Source organism: Myotis daubentonii, chromosome 1, assembly GCF_963259705.1.
Source record: "Myotis daubentonii chromosome 1, mMyoDau2.1, whole genome shotgun sequence".
NCBI classification, from domain to species: domain Eukaryota; kingdom Metazoa; phylum Chordata; class Mammalia; order Chiroptera; family Vespertilionidae; genus Myotis; species Myotis daubentonii.
In genome coordinates, this window is record NC_081840.1 from 77,838,923 (window position 1) to 77,852,340 (window position 13,418).

The following is a 13,418-nucleotide window of genomic DNA, read 5'->3' on the forward strand; positions in this document are numbered from 1 at the left end:
ACTAAAATCAGAGGACGGATAAGAAAACCTTAAGAGTGAGTAGGAAAAAAAAAAAAAAAAAAAAAAGAGTGAGTAGGGAAAGCCTAGAAATGTATTTTACTCTTTTTTTAAATAAATTAGATAAAATTGGTTAATTGGCCAAAGCTGTCGATTTTGGTCATCCTAATAAAAAGGGTGAAGAGAAATCAGAGAGTGATGAAGAACAGTCAGAAGTAAAGAGGATTGGGATTTGATACTCTCTATTTCTCAGCAGTGAAACCTAATGGTTATGCTAACCATTAGAATGAGTTACTGAAATAGATTATGAAACCATTTCTGGAGCTTTCACAGTAAAAGTGATCCTCCCAAAATGACCATTGTCAAGGGGGAGGTAGTGTGTGTGTATGCAAAAGACCCCGTGAAGGCTCTGTAGACAACTGGAATTCGTATATTACTAACTAGGAATGCCAAATGATACAACCACTTTTTTTAAAAATATATTTTATTGATCTTTCACAGAGAGGAAGGGAGAGGGATAGAGAGTTAGAAACATCGATGAGAGAGAAACATCGATTAGCTGCCTCCTGCACACCACCCACTGGGGATGTGCCCGCAACCTAGGTACATGCCCTTGACCGGAATCGAACCCAGGACCCTTCAGTCCGCAGACCGAAGCTCTATCCACTGAGCAAAACCGGTCAGGGCTACAACCACTTTTGAAAACAGATTGACAGTCCCTTATGAAGTGAAACATACATTTCCCATACAACTCAGCAATCTCACTTTTAGATATTTACCCCAAAGAAATGAAAATATATAGCTAGTCAAAGATTTATATGCAAATGTTCAAAGCAGCTTTATTCAAAATAGTCCCAAATTGGAAACAACCCCAAATGCCCATCAACTGGTGAATAGATAAACAAATTATGAAATATTCATACCATGAATACTAAACTAATGATACATGCAACAATGTGGATAAATCTCAAAAGTATGTACTAGGTGAAATAAGCCAGACACTAGAGGCTAAGTATATACTGCATGATCCCACGGATGTGACAGTCTGGAAAAGGCAAAAGGCACAGAAATCAGATCAGCAGTTACCAGTGGCTGGGGACAAGAGAGGGAACCGATTAAAGGAGGAAAATTAAGGGTGGGGTGCTTCTGTATCTTAATTGTTGTTATCATAGCACAGTTATTGCATTTGTCAAAACGCATTCAACTATATGTCTTAAAGGACTGTATTTTACTATATCTATAATATATCTTAATATGAAATCCAATTCTTCTCTCGTGGTTTCCTTTTTAGTCTCTTCTTCATTGGGGTCCTTATGAGGGCAAAGCTTCTAATTCCAGACCCACCCCTCACTGGAATGAGGTCACAATGACTCAAAAGTGCTAAAAATATTTCTAACCAAGAAAAAGAGATGGTCTGCTATGATCTAAATGTTTATGCCCCCCATTCATATGTTAAAATCCTAACCCCCAAAGGTGATATTAATACGAGGTGGGGCCTTTGGGTGGTTATAAGGTCATTACGGTGGAACCCTCATGAATGGGATCAGTGCTTTTATGAAAGAGATCCCACAGAACTTTCTACCCCCTTCCACCACGTGAGATAAAATGAGAATCCTGTGACACAGTAGAGGGCCCTCCCTCGACCATGCTGGAACCCTGATCTCACACTTCCAGCCTCCACAACTATGAGAAATAAATTTCTGTGTTTTTTAAATATGTTTTTATTGATTTGAGAGATTGGCTGCCTCTTGCACACCCCCTACTGGGCATGTGCCCTGACTGGGACACTCAACCAACTGAACCACATGGACCAAGGCTACATTTCTGTTGTTTTGTGTGTGTGTTCTTAATAATTTTTACATGTTTTTATTCATTTCAGAGAGAGGAAGGGAGAGGGAGAGAAAGATAGAAACACCAATAGAGAGAAACATTGATCTGCTGCTTCCTGCACACCTCCTACTGAGGATCAAGCCTGAAACCTGAGCATGTGCCCTGACTGGGAATCGAACCAGTGATCTCCTTGTGCATGGGATGACATTTAACCAACAGAGCCACACTGGCCAAGCAACTTTCTGTTGTTTTTAAGCAACCCAGCCTGTGGTGTTTGGTTTGTTTGTTTTTATTTAAATATATTTTTATTAATTTCAGAGAGAAAGGGAGAGGGAGAGATAGAAACATCAATGATGAGAATCGTTGATTGGCTGCCTCCTGCAAGCCCAATACTGAGGATCAAGCCCACAACCAAACATGTGCCCTGACAGGGAATCGAACCGTGACCTCCAGGTTCATAGGTCGATGCTCAACCACTGAGCCTCCTGCACACAACCTACTGGGGATGGAAACCCAGGCATGTTCCCTGACCAAGAATTGAACCGGCAACCTTTCAGTGCCACAAAACAATGCCCAACCAGCTGAGCCACACTGGCCAGGGCTGATGAACATTTTAACTCTTTTCCCAGAAAAATACTTAACAAATTCACAAACCCTCTAAAGCTTACTCATGAACCCCAAGTTAAGGCCCTTAACCTATTCTAGTCCCTGCATTTTATTGTGCCTGGTTCCATTTATACACTGTCCTAGTTGTGGTGGGTGAGGATGCCTGAGACTTTTAAAAAAGGTAAAGTGGCAGGCACAAGTCCACATAGATAGTGAGTGCCTGAGCTGGAAACAAACCCAAGACTTTAAGGCCAGAGCTTTCTCTAACCCACCATCATAAAACAAGGCCTTTTAGAATTTTATTTTAATCTTTTTAGATTTTTACTTTCATCCCATAAAGACCAAAGAAGTGCCTGGTGGTTGGCCAGAGAGGTGTGAGACAAGGGGGCCGACAAGGAATTGAGATGCTCCCTTGTTTCCGCTCTCTCGGGCCCTTCCTTTTCCTCTACCCGCTACCTTCACATGCTCCCCCCCTTCCCACCTACCTTCTCACCCACACACCCTTTGCATCCCCCCCCCACCCCCAAAATAGTTAAAAACATGAAAGAAAGCTGGCTGCTGGAAAAAGATCCCGAGGACACCAATAGCATGAAGTGGCCTCACCGAGCCCACGCCAAGGTGCACCATGCTTTCCCTACATTTATACAGAGTCAAACAACGTCTCTTCTCCCCTCCCACGTCCTTTGTATTGGAGAAGTATTGAGATGGAGAACAGTGCAAAGATCTTCCCTTTGAAACTTTCAAGAAATATAACACACCCTTTCCCCAGTGTCTCACTTGCAAAATGTACCTCCCTCTGTCAACTAAACACTAAACACTAAGCTCAGGCCTTCAAATCTTCAAAGGTCAGAGCTCCTTCTAGCCCTTTCTCCTCCTTAGAAATAATTTAATACTCAGTATCCTGCATTCCTAGATCCTCTTCTCTAATTCTTTGCTCACTTTTAAAACCTGTCAATGGACTATTTCAAATGTCTGTTTTAGTTACATAGCCTCAAACTGAACCCAATGCATGAAGAGGGCTGTGACCAAAACTAAGTACACAGAATTACTCTAACTCCTGCTAGTCATATCCTACTGATGGCTCCCTGATCTTGTGGGAGTTTTGACACCTGTTTTCTTATGGGGAGGAATGTGGCCCTGTGGTGACAGTGCATCCCTGGGAGAGCATAAACAGAGTATGCTAGATTGAGGAGTTGCCTGGATGCAGTCAGGCTCCGTCAACCACTCTATACCATCTTTAGCCTCCTTAGCCTCAGTTCTTGTTTTTAAAAATGAAAACAATATGCCCTGGTTGGTGTGGCACTGACAGGTTGTCAGTTTGATTCCTGGTCAGGGCACATGCCTGGGTTGTGGGCTCGATCCCCTGTAGGAGGCATGCAGGAGGCAGCCGATTGATGCTTCTCTCTCATCAATGTTTCTCTCTTTCCCTCTCCCCTTCATCTCTCTCTAAAATCAATTAAAAATATTCTTTAAAATGAAAAGAATGTTTATTTCAACCTCTAAAAATTGCCAAAAAATTAGAATAACCTATGTTTAGAAGATTCCGAGAAATATATGCTCTCCAACAGCTAGTGTGAACCCTTGAGAGCACAGCCTGAGAATGTGAAGGGGAAAAGCCTTAAAATGTATAGCCATACTGATTCAATAATTCCATTTTTAGGCAGTTATCTTAAGAATGTAATTGATCCCTGACTGCTATGGCTCAGCTGGTTGGAGCATTGTCCTGTATATCGAAAGGTCACCTGTTCAATTCCTGGTTAGGGCACATACCTAGCTTTTTTGTTCCATCCCCTGTTGGGCATGTCAGGCACATATATCAGTGTCTCTCTCTTCCCCTCCCTCTCTCCCTCCCTCTTCCTTTCTCTGTCTCTAACATAAAAAAATTTTTTTAATAAAATAAAATAATGTAATTGAAGATATATGTTCATAGGCTTAACTATAAGGACATTCATCTCAATATTGTTTATGAAGAGAAAACTGGAGTCAACTAAATGTTAGGAATAAATGATTAGTTAAATAAATTTTGGTATAAGTTGGCCAGACAATGGAATATTATGGAGCCATTAATCTCATTCATAGAAGAACATTTAATGACATGCTGATATGTTCACAATGTCTCAAGTAAAATCACAAGCTAAAAAATGCAATATGATCCCGTGCTTTTAGAAATAAATAAATATGCACACAAAAGTTCTGAGAAGCCAACATTAAGATATTAACAATGATGGTCTTAAAAGTAATTTTCTTCATATATCTATATATGCTAGTTTTCCACAATAAACACATTTTTCAAGCAAATAAACTTATTTTTCTTATTAGTAGTATATACTTTTTTCACAGGGTTGCTATGAGGATAAAGTAGGGTAATACACAAGAAAAATGTGTTTAGTATTATAAAGTACCATACAAATATTATGTTCTGCTCTATTAAGCCTTAGGTGGCCTTCCCACCATTCATATATAGAACCTACTTCCTGTGTGTCTTCTCCTTTGGTGTGTTTTTCTATAGATCACATCCACACTGGTTTACTACCAGGTAGTTCATTATTCATACCCTCAAAATGTAGCAGACTCATTTCCCCACTCATTGCATATTTGGCCTCCATTTAACAAATGCTCATATAGTTAGCAACCCATGTTGCTTGTCTTTTTCATATATTTTAGATTATTAGAACCCCCATGATATTACTGCAATAAAGGACTGTATTTCTATTTATCCATGTCTTGTCCCAACCCCTCTAATTGTTACTGTTTTGTCACTACTCGCAGCTTACCCTGTCCCCTATGTTCACCACCCCCATCCCATTTATAGATCTGCCTAAGTCTGTAACCTCTTCTTTTCTTTCAGTCATTCCTTCATCTAATCTCCCCCCAAAATATTGATTGATTGATTGACTGACTGACTGATATGCAACAGTTGCTGACTAGTTGCTGGGACATAAAGATGGATAAAATACAAAGGAAGTGGAAGGGAGGGCAAATTACGTGACAGAGGACGCAACAGCTGAGTAAAGGCTCAGAGGTGAAAAAGAGCATGGCATTGCCAAAGACCTAGTTGCTGGGTTTTTTTGTTTGTTTGTTTGTTTGTTGATTTTTAGAGAGGAAGATAGAGAATGAGAAACATCAATTTGCTGTTCCACTTATTTATTCATTCACAGGTTGATTTTTGTATGTGCCCTGACAAGGGGATCGAACCCACAACCTTGGCATATTGAGATGATGCTCTAACCAACCGAGGACCTGGTTGTATTGGGCAGTAAACGCTGAGAGAGAGAAGCTGCTTCCAAGCAGTCAGGAACCTCCTGGAAGCTGTGGGGACAGTTCCAAGACAGGTGAAATGGCACCAGGGCCACTGCCAAAGCTCGTGTCCAGGAAGCCCACACTCCCCGCTACCCACACTGTCAGAAGAGAGGGGAAAATGTCTTCTGCTTTCCAAATTAAGTCATAATGTCTTGTATTGGCAAACCATAAACTACACAAGAACCCTAAAAGCAAAGGAGTCTGGGAAATACCATTCCCAGGTTTCCAGACTCTAATACTGGCAACCCTTTGAGAAACTGCAGGTTCCGTTCCAGGCCACCACGCTAAGGTGAATATCACAATAAAGCAAATACCACAATAAAGCAAGCCACGCAACTTTTTGGGTTTCCAGTGCACATAAAACTTGTTTGCACTATACTGTAGTCTATTAAGTGTGGAATAGCATTATGTCTAAAAAAGTACATACCTTAATGTAAAAATACTTCTTTACTAAAAAATGCTAACCCTTCAGCAAGCTATAATCTTTTTACTGGTGGAAGGTCTTACCTTCAGTTTGTTTAAAAAAAAAAAATACAGTACTTGTGAAGCAGAATAAAGCAAAGTGCAGCCGAAACCGGTTGGCTCAGTGGATGGAGCGTCGGCCTGCGGACTGAAAGGTCCCAGGTTCGATTCCGGTCAAGGGCATGTACCTGGGTTGCAGGCACATCCCCAGTAGGAGATGTGCAGGAGGCAGCTGATCAATGTTTCTCTCTCATTGATGTTTCTAACTCCCTATCTCTCTCCCTTCCTCTCTGTAAAAAATCAATAAAATATATTTTAAAAAAAAAAAAAAGCAAAGTGCAATAAAGCAAAACACAATTAAGCAAGGTATGCCTGTGCAAAGGAGAGCACACAATGATGGGAAGGGGTGTTGGTTGTCCAGGACACCTCTTCCCTGCCCCTTATTACAATTTCTTTCTTCCCCTCAGCATATCATGGGATGCTGAATTCGGCATTTATTTCCTTCAACCTCATGTTACAGCTGTTTTTCCTCTGGCTAGGTTGCAAGTTCTCTAAGAGGAAGGTCCACAGGTTTGGACCCTTTTTTTGAATCCTCTCAATGTCCCGCAGATGCACAATAGATATTTGCAAATAGATGCGGTGTTGAAACTAGAATTTTGGCCTTCTGACTCCCAATTCCAAACTCCACCCAACATCACTCAGCCTCTCTTTGTTAACAGAATTTTTTTTAAATGGGAGTTATATATAAGTTTGAAATCACTCAGTTCTGCTTTGCTTGGCAGGGAAACCCTTCTGGAATAAAAAGAACTAAACAAACCACAGTGAATGAAAAGTTCTCAGGAGACAGTGGGTCACATTGGTGGGACATTCATATTCATGAAGAGCAGTTTCAACTTCCTGGTGAGGTAATGGTGAAGCATCAATGAGACTGAAGAAAACTGTAGCTGGAAACAACCTGCTATTTTTCAGAATGAACCAATTCAGTCTCATCTATTTCAAACTAATGGGGAAGCAAATACGGATGCTCTCTATACATTTGTATTAGTAAAGTAGAGGCCTGGTGCACGAATTCGTGCACGGGTGGGGTCCTGCAGGCCCACCCCGGTGGGGGTGCATTGGAGGTTGGCTGGCAGGGTGGAGGGGCTGTGGGAAGGCTCCAGGGCATGTTCGGCCCATCTCGCTCAGTCCCAATCGGCCGGACCCCAGCAGCAAGCTAACCTACCCGTTGGAGCGTCTGCCCCCTGGTGATCAGTGCATATCATAGCGACTAGTTGACCGGTCGACTGTCTGCCCCCTGGTGTCAGTGCACATCATAGCAAGTGGTTTAGCAGCCTTAGCATATCATTAGCATATTACACTTTGATTGGTTGAGTGGATGACCAGACACTCAGCATATTAGGCTTTTATTATATAGGATAATAATAAACTCGTGATATCTATAGGAGAACCAAGACAAAAAAGCTGATTAGATTTGTTACAGAATTTTTTACGAAAGATGCAGCTTAAACTGATAGTAACAGCCCTGGTCAGTGTGGCTCAGTTGGTTGGGTGTCTTCCCATGCTCCATGCACCAAAAGGTTGCTGGTTGGATTCCCAGTCAGGGACATGCCTAGGTTGCAAACTTGATTTCCCCAATAGAGGGCACTCTCACATCAATGTTTCTCTCCCTCTCCCTTCCTCTCTCTAAAATATCAATAAAAATATTTTTAATGATAATAACAACCACTAACTGAAATTTGTTGGGTACCTCTCACATGCCAGGCACCACTCTGCAAATTGTATGTGTTATCTCACTTAAACCTCATGTGTACTTTTAAAGATGAGGGATCTGAAGCTCAGGAAAGGTAACTGGCATGCCTAAGGACAAACTTATAGTAATCAGTGTCATCAGGATACAAACCTGGGCAGTCTGAGAGGGTCCTAACTCTTAGCCACTGTTCTACACAGTCAGATAAATGGGACTTGGGCAATTATTGCCCATGTTAGGAATTCAAACAACTATGACTTATAGACTGTCAGTAATGATTATATCAAAAAAAATCATTCTATTTAACATTACCCTAATTCATGAATTTGCTAATTAGTATTACCTATTGACAAAGATGAACCAAAATGTTACATATTGTAGCAGAGTGAAATGCTTGCTCTCTTTATCTTAATTCTAGCCTGCATTTCTCCCAATGCCTTTAGGCTAGAAGCTCCAGCTAGAGATATGTTAGTTAGCTTGAGGAATCCTGCTGGAGGCTTGAGTTTTTGCAAAGACAGCCCCTTATCTGAAGATGCCTTTCCCAAGAAATGAAGGACTGGGTAACAGGAGTCTGTCCATACTCAGATCAGAGGAGGTCTATAACCCAACCTATCAAGAGCAAAGAAAGGTATTTAGAAATTCCGTGCTCTTCTGTGGATCCCTGCCTGGGCGCCTAGCTGTCTACAGCCCTCATCCACCTCCTGGCCCTCATCCACCTCTTGGGTCTCATCCACCTCTTGGGTCTCATCCACCTCTTGGTCTCACCTCTCCTCCTTGCCTCACCTCTCCTCCCTTGTTTTGACATAAAAGGTGCCTGAATTCTAGGCTCTCTTAAGATGGATTTGTGGGAGCTATAAGGCACCCCCATCTTCTTGAGCTGGGCCTTCTCAATCAATAAACCTTTCCTTATTCCAAACTGACATTTTGAGTTTTGGCCTTTCGGAGCATTGAGCACACAGACTTTGGACCGGTAAAAATATATATAACTTTGTAACCTTAGATAAATGTCATTAACTTTTCAGAGTTTGATTCCAGACCATCATACTCTTATTCTGTCTAGTTTATGAGACAGAATATGGAGGAGAGTTGGTCTGTCAAAGACTTCTAGAAGTTTATTAGCAAATGGACAGAGCAATGAAAGTGGTTGGGTTAGATTAGAGCTGAGGAGGATCACATATCTCTCTGCCCTCCAGAATCCATTTTGACTTCAGCCTGGGGTCAGGGACCTGGTTAGTCTGAAGCTGCCTGATAGGTCTAGCCTGATCAAAGGGCATCTGGAAAGACCACGTTGATTCCAAAACCATTCTAACGTGTGCATTCCACTCCAGGATAGATGTGAGAGCACGCCTTTCATCCCCACTCCAACCCAGCCCAGCCTTTCTATGGCAAGCTCACACTCTGGGGCAGAAGCACTGATGAGAACCATCCTACATAATAAAGATGTAATATGCAAATGGTCATTACACCGTGACGCATAAGGACTGACCACATCACAACCGGATCAGCAGGAGGGCAGCAGCGAGCTACTGGTGCATGGATTCATGCTCAGGGCTACTAGTCTCACTATAAAACTAAGACTGCAGTTGAGCTCTATGTCCAACTAGAGTGACTGTTCAACTTTCCCCACATGTTCTTTCACATTTGTTCCTGCTGCTTCTCATTCCCCTATGCTCATTGAACAATGCTGAATCCTGCACACTTTAGTAACTTTAAGTCATAAAATAACCCAGCACACTGGAACATCTTTAGGGGCCAACTCCTCAGTGTGCATAATTCTTGAAGACTGTTGAATTCTCACTAGGAAACCCAGTAAATAAAACACTGGCCTAAGAGTCACAGTATCAGGATGCTCTCTTCCTCTGCCCTCTTCCCTGCCCTTCCTTGCCTATCCCTTGAAGGTGGCAGTGTGACCACCAAAGAGGTAGCCACAGGGTGGCAACAAACCAAGGTGGATACTTGCCAAGGAAATGGCTGGGACTGAGAAGCTGGCAGGACCAAGAAGGTTAACCAAGAAGGCAGTCTTTGTGGTTGGAGATTTTGAGGAGACAGAGAGGGAAGCTAGGTAGACAGGGACAGGGACCATGGGGGACGGGGGGAGGATAGGACCAGGGTACCCAGTGAAGTGGAGTTACTACAGCACCCCAACTGGGCAGGGAAGGAAGGGTGTGCAAGGAAGACATAAGCTTTAAAATGTATGAATATTACTAAAACAGGCAACTTGCAGATGACCAATCACAAGATAGTAAGGCGTATAAAACCAATCCCAGGGATAGAATTCTTTGAAAAGACCAATCAAGAGCTAGCAAGGCTGTCTCCACCCCCTAAATCAAAAGGCACATGCTTCCTCTCACCCTCTTTTTTCTCCCTGGCATGCAATGGTTTTCCTGATGTTCATTCCTGTGGTGGGGAGCACATCCCTGCCCTGACATAGCTTATGGCCATGTGGGACTCTGCCCATGGACTAACAGACTTTAACACCCGACTGTGACATGGAAAGGAAGCTCTGGACACTGGCCGGCTCCTGGAACCCCAGCTGCACCTTGTCCAGGACTGGCTTTTCTAATAAACTTCAGTTCCACTAACCATTTTGTTCATGACTTCATTCTTCGATTTTGTGAGACAACGAACTCAGACTCAAAACTCCTTCATTTTTGTTTCCATTGGTTAGGTGGTAAGCAGTTAGACATACATGAGCAGAGCAAGGATGATGGCCTAGGTAAAGGTCACTAGGGCAGAAAGCCCTGGTTGCCTCAAAAAAGACAATCATAGGGTGAGACCTTGTCCCCAGTCTGACGTTTCCTCCCCTAGCATATCCCTGGTCATGGGATGGATAGCCTGACCTTTCTTTCCTAGAGATAATATCTAGGCCTCAATTGTATTTCGGCTCCAGGCCCAGAAAAAAATCTAAACCAGGCAAGCAACGCCACACCACGGCTGACCTCAGGACCAGCTGCATTGAATAATGACCCCCTGCCCTGGCACTGACCAATCAATCAGTCTCCACTGATCCTGAAAGGACACATCTGAAAAGCTACTGAATATAGTATTCTATTGAGATCTTCCCCTGGGACTGCCCGTAAAATCTCCACCATGAAACCCCTTAGGACAGAGGACCCAGCACCTCTTCCTCCCAGGAGCACACCCCGTACTTTCCCTTCTCCCGCCCCCTCCCCATCCTCCCAGGTGCATCACTTTTACCTTCCTCACTTCAAGCTCCAAGGACCCTTCCTTTACCTCTATAGCTTGTTTCCTAAGCCCATTTCTTCTACAAATTACTTCTACCTCTGTGATTTTCCAAATAAATGTTCTCTTATAGTTTGAGTCTTGGCTCTGAGTTCTTTCCTAATTAAACTCAAGTACCGAGGTTGCTGAACCCAGGTCTGTTCTGACCCCAGTGGTCTAACATCTGGTGCTGTTCTTACTACCCCAACAGTTATGTACAGGAAGATTGAGAAAAAAGTAAATATACTGAGGTTTATCGAGGCCTAAGAAGGGACTTACACATAAGTGGAATGGGGTATTGGATTGGAATTGGAGGTATTAGTGTGAACTCATACTTGATAAGTAAAGATAGAAAGATGATAAAGAGATAGATAATAGATGATTTTTAGATATAGATAGATAGATAGATAGATAGATAGATAGATAGATAGATGATAGATGATAGATAGATAGATAGATAGATAGATAGATAGATAGATAGAAATGTATACAGGAGATACATAGTTTCAATTAGCATGCCAAACACCCATATTTTGGTTTCATAACACCATCATCCACTAAAAGGAACTAGGGCTCCTGATGAAACTGATTGATTCCAGGACTAGAGTATAAGATGAGCTTGAAACATCCAACTGTAGTAGAAAATAAGGAAGTGCTGCCCTAGTTGGCATGGCTCAGTGGTGAGAGCATCAGTCCACACACCAAAGGGTAGCGGGTTTGATTCCCATAAGGGCATGTACCTGGTTTGCAGGTCTGATCCCCAGCCAGCCCAGTTGGGCGAGTGCAGGAGGCAACCAATCAATGTGTCTCTCTCACATCGATGTTTCTCTCTCTCCCTCTCTCTCTCCCTCCCTTCCACGCTATCTAAAATCAATGGGAAAATGGGTGAGGATTAACAACAAGAAAGAAAATAAGGCAATGCTCTAAGAGTGATGGGCATATGTCCAAAGGACATGGGACTGAGCTTGAGAAGGCTATTACTGGCCAAAACTGGGACAATCTGATGATCATAATGATGATAGTAACAGGTCCTAATCCACTGACTATCAATTAGGACCAGGAGTCCATACTGGTGAATAAATGAACATGATCTTGGAATAGTTTTGAACTATCTCCTCACAAAACACTATTCAATTACTAAAGGAAAAATGATGACTTCACAGTGGAAAAATCAACTTAACTAGGTGATCATGGTTAAACTTACTGGTACTAACAATGGGACTGGTTGACATTGGATTTCTCCCTATGTGATACACTAAAGAGAACACAACATCATTTTAGGGGGTACTCCTGCAAAGAATTCATCGCCTGTGTTTGGACATGAAGAAGCATTGGACAAACTCCAATCGAGAGTACTTACAGAAGGAAAGGTGCACACTCTTTAAAACAGCCAAGATCATGAAAGATAGGGAAACATTAAGGAACTATTTAAAATCTATTTTCTAGATTACAGAAGACTAAATAGACATGACAACTTAATGCAAAATGATACTGGATTGGATTCTAGACCGAAAAGGAGAGAGAGAATGGGACAGTTGGCAAAATTTTAACAGGATCACTTGGTTGAATAATAGTGTTGTATTAATGTTGGTTTTCTGATTTGGGGAGGTTATATTGTAATTATATAGAAAAGTGTTTTTGCATGGGGAAAATACACTGCAGTACTTAAGAAATGGGTCATCATGTTTGCAACTTGTTCTCAACTTATTCTCAAAGAATCATCAGATACATAAAGGGAGAGAAAAATATGGTAAAATGTTAACAATTAAGGAATATAGGTAAATAGAACATGAAAGTTTTGTGTACTGTTCTTACAACTTTTCTCTACGTTTGAAATTTTTTCAAAGTAAAATATTTTAAGATGAGATATTAGAATGTCTAATATTAAAAGACTGGTAATGCCTAGTATTTTCAAGTGAGTGGAAGGACGGAAACTCTCTTACACTGTTGTTAGAGGTATGAAATGATACAACTACTTTGGAAAACTGTAAGGCAATATCTGCTAAAGCTATATCCCAGTCATTCTATTCCTAGATATACATCCCAAAAGAAATAACCACCTACATGTACTACACATATAAGAAGATTTGGGCAATACTGTTTGTAATCGTCAAAACTAGGAAAACATTTTGTATTAGTCATCAACTGCTGCAAAGCAAATCAACCCAAAAGTTAGCAGCTGATAACACAACCATTTATATCTCACTGATTCTGTGAGTCAGGAATCCAGTGTGGCTGCAGTCATCTCCAGGGC